Raw genomic sequence first — 12344 nt, 5'->3', positions numbered from 1 at the left:
GAGGCCACTTGGGCTTACAACACCACTTGGAAGACCACAACCGGCTTCACACCTTATGAGCTGGTCTATGGGAAGAGAGCTTTGCTTTCAATTGAGTTCGAGTACAACACATTGAGGATGGCAGCTCAACTGGACCTTTATCTCAGCCATGCTCAACAAGAAAGGTTATTGCAGCTGAATGGGTTGGACGAGCACCGAATGCAAGCCCTTCTCCACTCAGAAGTGGTTCAACTTCATAGGAAGGTATGGCATGACCAACACCTCAATGACAAGCAATTCCAGCCGGGAGATTGGGCGTTGTTGTACACATAAGGATTTCAAGGGGAAGCTGAGAACTAGATGGCTAGGACCATATGCAGTGGAAAAGTGTAATGACAATGGGTCTGTTCTTATTCAAACCATTGATGAGGCAGTCATTCCCCATGCTCGTCAATGGGAATCGACTAAAGATCTACAAAAAACCTCTTTCAAGGCAAGAATTCATCAAAACTGTGGACAAATCAGTGTTGGTCATACAGAAGGGTTCTGCCTCTGTTTTGGGCATACCCTGAACATTAAAAAAAAAAAAAGAAAAAAAAAATGTATATAATAAAGATCCTTGGGTGAAAACCTTTCTGAGGCTCCCAAGGCAGATGGTAGGGGTGAAAACCTCATTGACGCATCCCTGCTGTCTTTCTGAAAATTGTTAAAAAAAAAAAAAAAAAAGACCCTTGGGTGAAAACCTCTCTGAGGCGCTCAAGGCAAATGGTAAGGGTGAAAACCTCTCTGAGGTGCTCAAGGAAAATGGTAAGGGTGAAAACCTCACGGAGGTGCCCCTGCTGTCTTTCAAAAAAAAAAAAAGGAAAAAAAAAAAGGAGAAAAACGAACAAAGAAACAGGAAAACAGGTTCAAGATTTGACAATTCATGCAGGTTGCAGGTATTCCATGCAGAAAAAGAGGTCCCTCAACTCAAGGACAAGCGTCCCTACTATGCTACCAGGTGACCTTACCAGCACTCCCTCCAGAAACACTCATCTCTTCCAAGGTATGGGCATGATTTGATCACAGTTTAGCCTTCTACACGAAGCTACAGGACTTTCTACAGGAAGTTATGTATTTCTACAGGAAACTTCCTGTAGAATCTTTGGACGGCCCAGGACCAATTGTGTGGGGGAATCTGAAGCCCGAAGTCCAATACGGAGGCATGCAAGCCAATGTTTTTCTCCATCACCCACTACTGTCACCTCCTTCTACCACCCCTGTTGCCATGCAATGGAAATACCTGCACAGTCAAATCGGAACGTTGGATTCTCAAAAGAAACAATTCTCAAATGGAATGAAGTATGCAGAGGCCCCATGCACTACTTATCAAAGCCATCCGAGGACCCTGCGACCGTGACCGTGGTGCCACCATTTCCACTGTTCCGGCATGTACCCGAGGAGGAGAAACAGCTACAGGATATCCTACAGGAATCCTGTAGCAGTTGATTCGGCTAGAGCATACACCATGAAGGCACCTGCAACACATAGAGCAGGCACATGCACCATCCGCAGCCAGGTAACAAGTCTCGTAACCAGCAGCAGTCGACAAGAAGGAACCCCCGTGCCTATGCATGAAGCAGCAGCAAGCGGATCCATCACCCTTGTCTTGAAGCCTGAAAATAACGTCGCGGCCGCACAGGTAAGTGCCTCACCCTTTTTTGTCAAATTACATGAACAATGCTTTAAAATGTGTGGGAGTATGAAAATGAATGGGTTGAGCCAGTCGGGTAGCCATTCAACTGGCCACCACGACCAGTCCGATGGTCTCATCTGATTTGGAAAGTGTTGGTTGTGTCAAGAAAGACAGGAAATGGACACGTGGGAAGCGTCCAGTCGGGGGAAGAAGCGGCGATCTAACAGAAATGGCGGCGGTAGATATGCAGGGAATGATGCGGCAATCAGGCAGACTTACAGTGGAATGACAATAGGTGAGGTCGTCCAACGGTCTGGTAGGGACAGCTCACCCCCGCGCCACGAGTTCCGCAGGGATTCAAATCCACCGGTTAGATCGTGTATGGCACTCCACTCATTTATCATCAACCGCTTTGCAGTCGAGTAAGCATCCGAAATTCCCTGAAGCCTGTTACTCCGAGTCCTCGGCTTGTTCAAACATCTAGTGGCTGCACAGAAGGCCCAAAACCACTGACGCGCTCTCCAGAACCCGTGCGCGACTTCTACAGGAAGCTGCACTACAGGAAGCTCACCGCTAGGGAGGAAATCAATCTGTTCACGTCAAAGGTGGCGAATTGGAATGAGGTAAGCCTGAACCTGGTCCTCCCATGCAATTGGTTTGAAGGGTGGCGAATTCGACGTCGTAAAAAAGTAGAACTACATTTTGCGCATGAATTTGCAAGCGTCGTCTTCCTTCTGCATGAGAATTGTCGTCGTAGTGTATATGTGGGGTTTTCTATAGGATTTGCTTCGTAATTGAGCCCCTGTCAAGGCTCACCTGTAAATAGCCGAGAATTCACGAACTGTGTGCTTGACAGAGGCGTAATTCTACGCTCTGTCTAAGGAAATCCCAAAGGCTTATCTTTTGATATGCGCCAGCCACCTCCGGCTAACACAGCAAGCTTTCACCATGCCGGGTGGGTTCATTAGGAAAGAACCGACAGACTCAAAGAAGCTACGAGAAAACCCTAAGGTGGTAGACCTATTTTCTCGTGCACGATGTATGTCGTTCTGTGACAAACTTCAAGGTTACGATGACAAGGTGGCAGAGGAATTCCTGCGAGCTTTGAAGCCAAAATCAAAAACGTTGGCCGTTGTCAATTTCAGAGGTTTGAATCTCAGACTCACCCCACAGTTCATCAGCAGAGTCACTGATCTCCCGATGGGGGTACCGTGGGATAAGGAGGAGAGAAAACTAGGCCAGAAGGCTAAGAAGGAGTTCTTTCTGTCGGAGGAGCAATTCTCAGAGGATAAGAACAGGGTTCGCAAAGCTAGCCTACAGCCTCTCTCGAGTGAGGTCAGCCTCCAAATTATGAAATATATCACGTGCGAAGGACGATTCAACATCGTATATGGGTACCATTTCCGCCTGCTCACAGAACTTAGGCACCAAATGGACCGACCTTCAGAAAACAAGCTAAGTATTCCTTACTTCCTCCTGCAGTCCATGACTGAGTGTGCCACCAAATTACGAGAGGGCACGCCAGACCAGGTAGCCCATCATGGGCTCATTAAGCTCCTCGTGGAGGATGCACTCCACACATACACCGTCCCTCTCTCATGGGAAGCCTTTCGAAATTTGACTAAGGATGGCGACATCAAAATGTTGGCCGAGGAGCTCACCTCCTCCAGCAGCGAGGAGAAGGAACCAATACGAACAGAGAAGAAAGGAAAAGGCCAAGAAACCATGGCCAAAGCACCAAAGAAAGAACAAAAGGGGAAACAAGAGAAACACCAAGTTGCCGAAATAGAGGATGACAAACCCACATTGACACCCAGGGAGAAAAGGTTACAGATCAGGGTGGAAAGGACTAAACAAGTCCACGTCAGTGAAGGCACCTCGAAGGCAGCCTCAACAAAGTCAAAAGACAAAGCACCCTCAGCCAAACCGGCTAAAACGGTGCCACTTGTCTCTACAGGAAAAGCAAAAACAACTTCTACAGGAAGCCAGAAATCAGCCGCTACAGGGATTTCTATAGGAAGTCCTGAGAAAGGAAAATAGAAGGAGAAGAAAGTCAAAACCCTTGCAAGGGAGGCAACAGCTATGCTGCCCACCCTTAGTACCCCTCCCAAGCCGAAGGAAAAATGAAAGAGGGAGATCCCTCTGTATTTCAAAGCCAGGAGAAGTGTGAGAATCAAAACAGGTAGGCCCCAACCTCCATCCCGCAGCCCAATTACCATAGAAGACACCCCTACCTCCCCAAGGGAGATGTCCCCCTCAAAAATATCAGTCACTTATGAGCAGGGGAGCCTGAAGACAACTGCCTGGAAGGAGAGAATGGACAAGTTGGCTTCAAAAACCCCGCTACAGGATGCTGAGGCCGTTCTACGGGAAACATTGGCCAGGCTCAAGGAGGCCGAAAGAATGGAGGGAGAGGCAGCCACATCACCACTTAGGGAAGACGGAGTAGAGCCACCGAGGGAAGAAGAGGTAGAGCATATATCGGAACCTAGTCCCCAGCCAAGCTTGAGCTCGTATTATAACTTTTTGGAGGCTGGAAAAATTATTCCACAGAAATTCACAGTGCTGCTTTTCTTTGCGTTAGAGGAAGAAAGAGTGAGAACCCACACGTGGATGAAGATAACTAAATCTAAAGGAGTGGTAGATATAGGCCCCTTGGAGGAACAACTCAAGGAGGCATGAATAGAATTGGCTATGGCCAAACACGTGGGAAACTGCCAGCGGGTATTCCTACAGGAAGAGAATGAGAAACTCAAACTGCAGCTACAGGAATAGAGGAAAGAAAGGGGCACATCATTAGGGGACACTACAGTAGAACCTCAAGGTAAAGAAGGACTGCAAGTTGGTCTTGGGGAGCTAACCTCGCATCTACAGGAAAAGGAACTGCAAGCACAAATCGAGATACAAGCTCTCAAACAACAGTTGCAGCAAAAAGAGGCACAACTGGCCTGCATGGCCAGTTGGGCCATGGATGCTCTACAATGTAGACAACCGGCCAAATCTTATGGCCTATACCTACGGGACCAGTGGCTGCAATTCCAAATTAATGCATTGGCACAGAGGGGTATCTCCCAAATCCAAGGCCCCCAACAGTTCACAGAGTTATGCAATAGAAGTTCATCAGAGGACAAGGCCAAGCTATCGGAGTTCTATCTCCATAATTTGGCCCTTCCTAATGTCACTTCATGGGATCCCAACACAGTCGTAGGAGATATGCAGTTGATGCCATTTGCCTCATGGTTGAACTATGAAGAAAAGAGAGCAGCAGAGGTCAAAGAGGTCATGAACCGAGAGTTACATGAGCCACTGCTGATTAGAGCAGAGCCAGGGGACCCCACTGCATTGATATCGGCCCACCAACACTTAGCCACCAACTCTCAAGCTTTATTGAAATATATGGATCAACAGGCTCAGGATATAGCACATTTCGAGGATATGGAGCGACAATTAGGGGACAACTGTGTTCATGCTTGCACCCGCCGATGGAACACATTGTCCCACAGCCTCAAAATCAGGGAATATCACACTCCAACTCAAAAGAGGGAAGCTCTAGTACGGGTGACCCTCTACAAGAAGTCCATACAGAACCTCCAAGCCAGCTGGATTGGCCTCAAGCTAAGCCCACCTTTGCTTTTAGGATTGATGGAAGGCAACACAGAAAAAGAAGAGCATAAGCAGTGGGAAGAGGTGGAAAGGAAGGCTGGGTTCCATGCCAGTGAGGAGGATACTACTTTAGAAGCCTGGGATGTGAGAGTGGCGGTGAAAGCAATGAAGGACGAGGAGCTGGATTAGTTGCTCAGGGATGAGCAATCATTTTAGCTGGGGGGTGATGATGAGCCCCAAATTTGGTAACATTTTGGGCTCATTTGGCCTAACTACCCTTGCTCAATCCTTCATTTTTCATAACTTATGCATCATTTTTTAGTATGTTTATGTCATTTGTACGAATAATGGCAGTCACTATTCCTAGGTGGCTAACACGTGCTCATTTCACTTTTTTTGACACATGTTGGAGCAAAACTGAGCAGATAAGGGCTAGGAGACAGCCAAGATGGGGTTGAGGATTCATAGGGAGGTTTTCCACGGCATTAAATAGCCTTCCTCGGGATCTTCACCCCCAACTTTGAGCTCCAAAAGCCACCACAACCGGATCTAGAAGGCAGCAAAACAGATTTTTTGGAAGCAGCTGTTCACTCCCAGTTTGGTCAGCCAAGTCCCATAGATTTAGGAGGCCAGCTTGGGGCCTCGTGATGTATAAATGATAAGGCTTCAGCCTTCGAAAAGGACTTTTTGAAAAACTGTTGCACATTCTGCACTACGAGCTACCAGCTCTGTTTTCGCTCTTTTGTAGCCATCATTGGCATACCTCTTGACTTATGATTATTATTTTTTAATGAGAAGCACTCAGATTTGATCTCAGCTCTGAGTTTCTAGAGGAGCCATAGCTCTTGGGGTTGGGCCCAACCTGAGAGCCTAGGGCCTCCTTCTTTGTATTGATATCTTTCCTTTCAGCATTATGATTTTCTTTACATGCATGTGAAACGCAGTTTGTTGAGTTAGATTTCGTGGTGTGGTTATGTAGGTCATTGTTAGAAGATAGAGTTGCTTCAGATGTATAGAATAGAGTAAAGAGATAAGAATTGATAAGAGTCCCAGAAAAGGGTTGCCTGCACTCTCATTTTCACCTCTTTCTAGGGGCTGGAATTGCAGACAATGTTACCCAACAAAAACACTAGTTTGCGTACTCATGCAATCTTTGGTGCAATGTTTTCATTTGTAAAAGTCACCCATGTGCTCAGACCTCTTGGAATGTTTCTTTGCTTCAGTACCATACATGGTTCTCTTTAGAAATAACGTTGTTGTTCATTGGTTTCATTAATAGTTAGGATAGATTAGTAATATTTTGATTATGTGAAGGACGTGGATGATTTGGTTCAGTTTACAATGTGCAGTGCATCTCCATCACTCTCTCATTAATCTAAGCTTCGTCCAGGCCAACTGCTCATCTCCAAATTAGACCCCTCGTCTCACAACTACTCTTCTGCCCACGTCACCCTACCTTCTTGGCCTTCCATTTCCTCTGCCCTCTTTAAGAAAAGCTAGCTTTCTACACCCTCTCATCACCTCATCTCTCTGTCACTAAGTCATTACAAACCCCTCTCCTACCTCCCTATCCACCCATGCAGCCTCTTCCACTCACCCATCATCCAAAATCCAATCGTAGAACATCTTGTAGGAATTGCTGAACATCCTGTAGAAATTCTGAAACATCCTGTAGAACCCCTGCAGACTTCCTGTAGAAGCTCACAAATGAGGTTTCTTGATATCCAAACTTTGTGAAACTCTCTGGAAGGGTGTTAGGGTCTCCTTAGACCCCCTCTAAACCTTCCCAACCTTTTCCAAGCCTTTTCCCTCCTTGATCCACCTCTGCACAGTCACAATAGTTGAAAGCACATGCATGATAATTCTAAATAACTTATTCAAAAATACAAAAAGATGTTTTCTTCAGGTAGAAGTAGTCTAGACACATTCATCTTACCTTCATAGAAGTAATGGCATCTCTTTCATTAGTTTGCATTCCCATCTTTGCATCAGTAGGACTAGTTGGTAGAATTATGGTTTGCTAGGGTTTGCGTTTCTTTTTGGCTTTCAGTTTCTTTCCGCAAGTAGATTAGCTTCCTTTGAGTTAGCTTTCGTCCATCAGTTAAAAAGCTTCTTCTAAGAGCTCATAGAAATTGGCTTAAACCCCTAGCGGACTTGTGCCAGCTGACCAAGTGACAACTGCGGCAAGAGCTAGTACTTGTGCATACAGCGTTGTCGCTTCCAAGTTTGTTACGAACTACCAGGTTGATAAAATTAAAGAAGGAAGTTCCAGGAGTTGTAGCATTATTGCTACAATACTGGAGCCCACCACATGCCTCATGATCTACATGTGTACTTGAAGAAGCCAGGTACACATCCCCACCTTCATCTGAGGTGGTTTTCGCCTCTACAGAAGGAGCATCATCAGATCCCTTTCCTTTATCAGGAGCTTTAGATTTACAATCCCTTCTGAAGTGCCCTTCCTTTCCACATTTCCAGCACACCACCTTTGTAGGTTTTCCTGGAGATTTAGATCTCCCTCTAGATTTAGATCTCCCACTCGATGACTTATTTTTATTTCTGTTCTGGGACCGTCCTCGTACAGACAAGGCATCACCATTTTGGTTGTCCATATTTTTCCGTCTCATTTCCTCCGTCAGCAAGGCTGAGACTATTTCATCAAACTGCAAAGCAATTGCATTGCTACCTATTACAATAACCAGACTATCCCACGAATCTGGTAGAGAACACAACAGACTGATGCACTTATCTTCATCTAAAATTTTAATATCAATAGATAATAACTGACTTACCACAGTATTAAACGCATTCAGATGCTCTATCACCGAGTCTCCATCTTTCATCCTTAGGTGATACAACTTTTTCCGCAAGAACAGTTTATTCACCAGAGACTTAGGTTGGTACAAATTCCCTAACTTGACCCACAAAGCCTTTGTCGTAGCTTCCCCTGATACATTCAACAATACTGAATCTGAGACACACAATCGTATTGTGCTCTTTGCCTTCTGATCCAACTTCTTCCATTCTTCATCAGTCACTCCCGATGGTTTAGTACCCGGATCTACCGCGATCCAACATGTGTGAAAATCATGCACAAAACCATAGGTGGGTCCGCCCAACCTAACATATGGTCCAAAACCAAAATTTTCCGGGGCGCTGCCCCGGACCCCATAAAGTGGGGTTATGGGTGCCCTTCAAACCCCCTATTAACTACGTGGAAATAATATAACACAACCGAACATAGAACGAAAGGAAGACTTTCCATTATTCATGGTTGTTATTATCAATTGTTCTGGTCGAGTGGGAGTTGCCGGAGGACACCCAATTTCCTCCAATCAAGAAATATTTACTAGAAGCAGCCAATTTTTATTCTCTTTAGGCTATCAAGGATGTTGTGCAAGTTCGCGAAAGAAAAATCTTTTGGGTGCCGATGGAGGCAAGCATCTGCGCAACCTTCAACCGAAAGTTGCGGTTTCCACCAACCATCTTTGAGCAGTTATCTAGGTACGTGGAGTTCAAGGCAGACTTCCATTGTGTTTACATCCGGGTGCTAAAGGATGTGGATTAAAAGTGGTATGATCTTCCCTGCTTATCTATAGATGATTCCATTACTGAAGTCCTTAAGCAATGGCTAAAATATTGGCACACAGCATCAGATTTGGTCACCGAGACTAACAAGTCTGTGCAGAAGCATAAAAAGGAAGCAACCCGACTTAAGGTTTAGTAGTTGGCAGAAAAGAGGAAGAAGGAAACTGAGGAGAAGGCCCATGAAGAAGCAGAGAAATTAACAAAGGAACAAGAAGAACAGGAAGAGTGTGGCACTGACAGAAGTCAAAAATCAACTTTCCCCCGAATGGAGGACAAACAACAGTTAGAAAATGGCAGTGGAGATCTGGGGATCATTTCTTTCCACGTAAAGCAACGTAGAGAATAGGAAAAGGAGGGGAAGTGAAAGAAGACCAAAGCCTCTAAGTCTTCACTCAACCCAATCACCTTGATGGAGGGTGACTTGGATGACATTGGTGACAAGATAAGGGGCACAACAGTAGAACTGTTGCAACAGTTTGAGCAATGGCAGAAGAAAGCAATGGTCACTATACAGACGGGCCTGCACAAGCTGTAGAGCCAAACAACTATACTTCAGCTAGGTGCAGGGAAGATCAGTGTGGCATCGACTAGTTTTTGCATTGGGGACCACTCAAGCAATAGATTTGGTTCAATCCTTGGATCTCCAGGCAGTCACGCTACCGGATGGAGCTCTAAGTGTGGAGGCAAAAGATGACAAGGCTACTCTCAGTGATTTGAGGAATGTTGGCCTTAACTTGGTCATGCTCCCTAGTGAATTACTTCACACACTGCAAGAAAGTGTGATTGCAGAGATCAGGGCCTGGGAGCAACACACACTGAGCATGATCAGTGAGCAGAAAGTCAACAACGAACAGATGTTCGTTGAGAAGACAACAGTGCTAGAAGCATGGAAGAAGGTTCAGGAGAAGAATGAGCAAACCACAACCATGGTATCCAAAGCATGCATAATCGTTCTAGAACTTTACATACCTGAAGAAGCATCATTGGAGGCTAAGATTAAGAAACTGTCTGCAGGTGTGCGCGATGTGAAAAAAAAAATGGCCAAGGTTCAGTTTGAGATGAACCTTAAAATCACAAAGCTTGAGTTGAAGTCACCACTTTCAACTCCGCCAGAGGTTAGAGCACACCACGAAGCTATTGGGAAGGATGCAGTTGCAACAGTCGATGCCACATTGGTATATTACACCTCGCTCTTTGAGCAATCTATGGAGGCCGTTACCACTATGCAAGAACATCCTAACCTGTAGAGTTTGAACATAGAAGCCCACAAATTGCAGCAATAGTATGACAAAGCAAAAGCGATGGTGTGCACCATATCTATATCAAAGCGATTGGCAAAGCTACATGAGGCAAAGCAGTTGCTCAAATAGGTGGAGGCAGCACAATGGAACGAGGTGGTCCTCAAGGCAAGATTAGGGCCTTGGTTGGACGAGCCCTATGCTATCTTTGCCACCAGTGAAGGGAATCTAGCAGTCCTAAAGAGGACACAACAGAAGGTAAATGAAATATAGTGCAGGACCAACAACAAAGAAACTAGTGGAACATATCAAGTAGGCAGCCACGTAGAGCATGGTTGAGGTAGCAGTGGCAAAAGTTGAGATGGGAGGTATCTCCAGTAAGATCTCCACACCAGCAGAGTGACTTAGGGGTGAATCATGATATTTGTGTTGCGGGCTTGTTGGGAAAAGATCTCTTGTAGTCAGTTTTGGGGCAAAATCCCATGTTTTGGGGAAAAAGGCCAAGTTTTTTTTTAAGTAAAGTGTAAAGTATCCGCAAGTTGTGGTCGCAGAGCATGTAGATAGTAACTCCCATAAAGGGATTTTCCTTTATTTTATGTATGTTGTGTCAGCTTTAGTGTATCTACCCATGGTCCACAGATCATGGGATTGTATAAAAAGGAGAGTCTTAGAGAGTCTAAGGCAATGCAGTTGAGTTCATTGATGAATGTAATAGGTCATTAGAAGTAAAGAGTGAAGAGTCTTAGAGTAGAAGAGAGGATCTGCATCTATGTGAGCAAAGGCCTAAAGTAGAGTCCATAGCTGAGTGCACGAAACCCTACAGCTGAGTGTGTAGGGTAGTCTCGACTCTATAAGCAGAACTGAAGAATCAATAAAGAGATTATTCTGAAAATATCTATGTTTTGACCATTTAATTCTGTTATGAATGAATGCGTTTATGTTATGATGAATGATGGCCTTATGATTTAACACTATATTGATGCGCGATTCTACATGGTTTACACTGTTATACAAATGCAAGTACTAATATTTGTTTACACGAAGAATATCTTGATGCATGTTAAAGATATCAGATAACTAGGTAGATTTGGGTAAATACATAACTAAGGGTAAGTACAGAGGCATGTACGTAGTTGATTCGCCTGTTTAGGGTTCATAAAAGAAAGTCATAGACCTTCATGAAGGTCTAGAGGTTGGAAAGAGGAAGTGATATCGATAAGCCTTAAAGGATTATCGACCTGTGTGAAGGTAGGATAAGGGCATAAAACAACATCCAAATCATCTCTGGGTGCGGAAACTTGGTTCCAGCATCCCCCCATATTTCTTCGGGTGAGACTTTAGTACGCATTTTGTAGGTTGATGCCGAAAGGGCCAGTAGTTTAGGAATTTTTTTGGCAAACCTAACTCTCAACTTGGGTTAGGAACCACTAAGACAACACCCTGCCACTTTTCAAATGACAGTTTTTAGCATCTTTGTTGAGCTAGTTCATGACGTTGTAGAGATCTACATGGATGTTTTCACTCCCTATGGGTGTGACTTCCTAGAGGCTCTCTATAACTTGGGGAAGTTCCTAAGGAAGTGAATTTAAATGAACCTCTCACTTAGTCCTAAGAAGAGTGAATTCTTGATGAATGAAGGGATTGTACTAGGTCGTTCAATATCCCAAGAAGGAATATAAGTGGACCCAAATATAATTTCCATCATAAAAAGGGTCCCTACTCCTCAAAATTAGAGGGATTTCATGAGTTTCCTGGGATTATATAGATATTAAAGGAGATTTATCAAGGTCTTCAGCAATTAATCTCACCATTATTTGGAATGCTGGCCAAGGATCCTGAATTTTGCTAGTGAGATAGTTGCCAAGAGGCCCTTGAAATATTGAAGGACAAATTGACCACTGCACCCATACTTGGAGGCCCCAATTGGGCTCTTCCTTTCCACATCCATCATGATGCATCTAACAAATCTATAGGAGAATCTATAGGACAGATAGATGACAATTTGCCTTATGTCATTTACTTCATTAGCAAAAAATTGTCCAAGGATGAATTGAGTTACACTGTGACTAAAAAGGAACTTCTAGATGTTGTCTATTCCTTGAAAAAATTCAGGCACTACATCACTAGTTATCAAACCTTTATGCATACTAACCATGTTTCTATCAAGTACTTAATGAACAAGCCCAATGTGAATTCTAGAATTATTAGATGTTTTCTTCTATTACAACAGTTTGATTTAACTATCATTGATAAGCAAGGTA

This window comes from Pinus tabuliformis, chromosome J (genome assembly GCF_031772625.1).
Source record: "Pinus tabuliformis cultivar Carrire ecotype Pingquan chromosome J, CPIR1, whole genome shotgun sequence".
Taxonomy (NCBI): Eukaryota; Viridiplantae; Streptophyta; class Pinopsida; order Pinales; family Pinaceae; genus Pinus; species Pinus tabuliformis.
The sequence above is the reverse complement of the archived record's forward strand: the minus strand, read 5'-3'. Positions refer to the sequence as shown.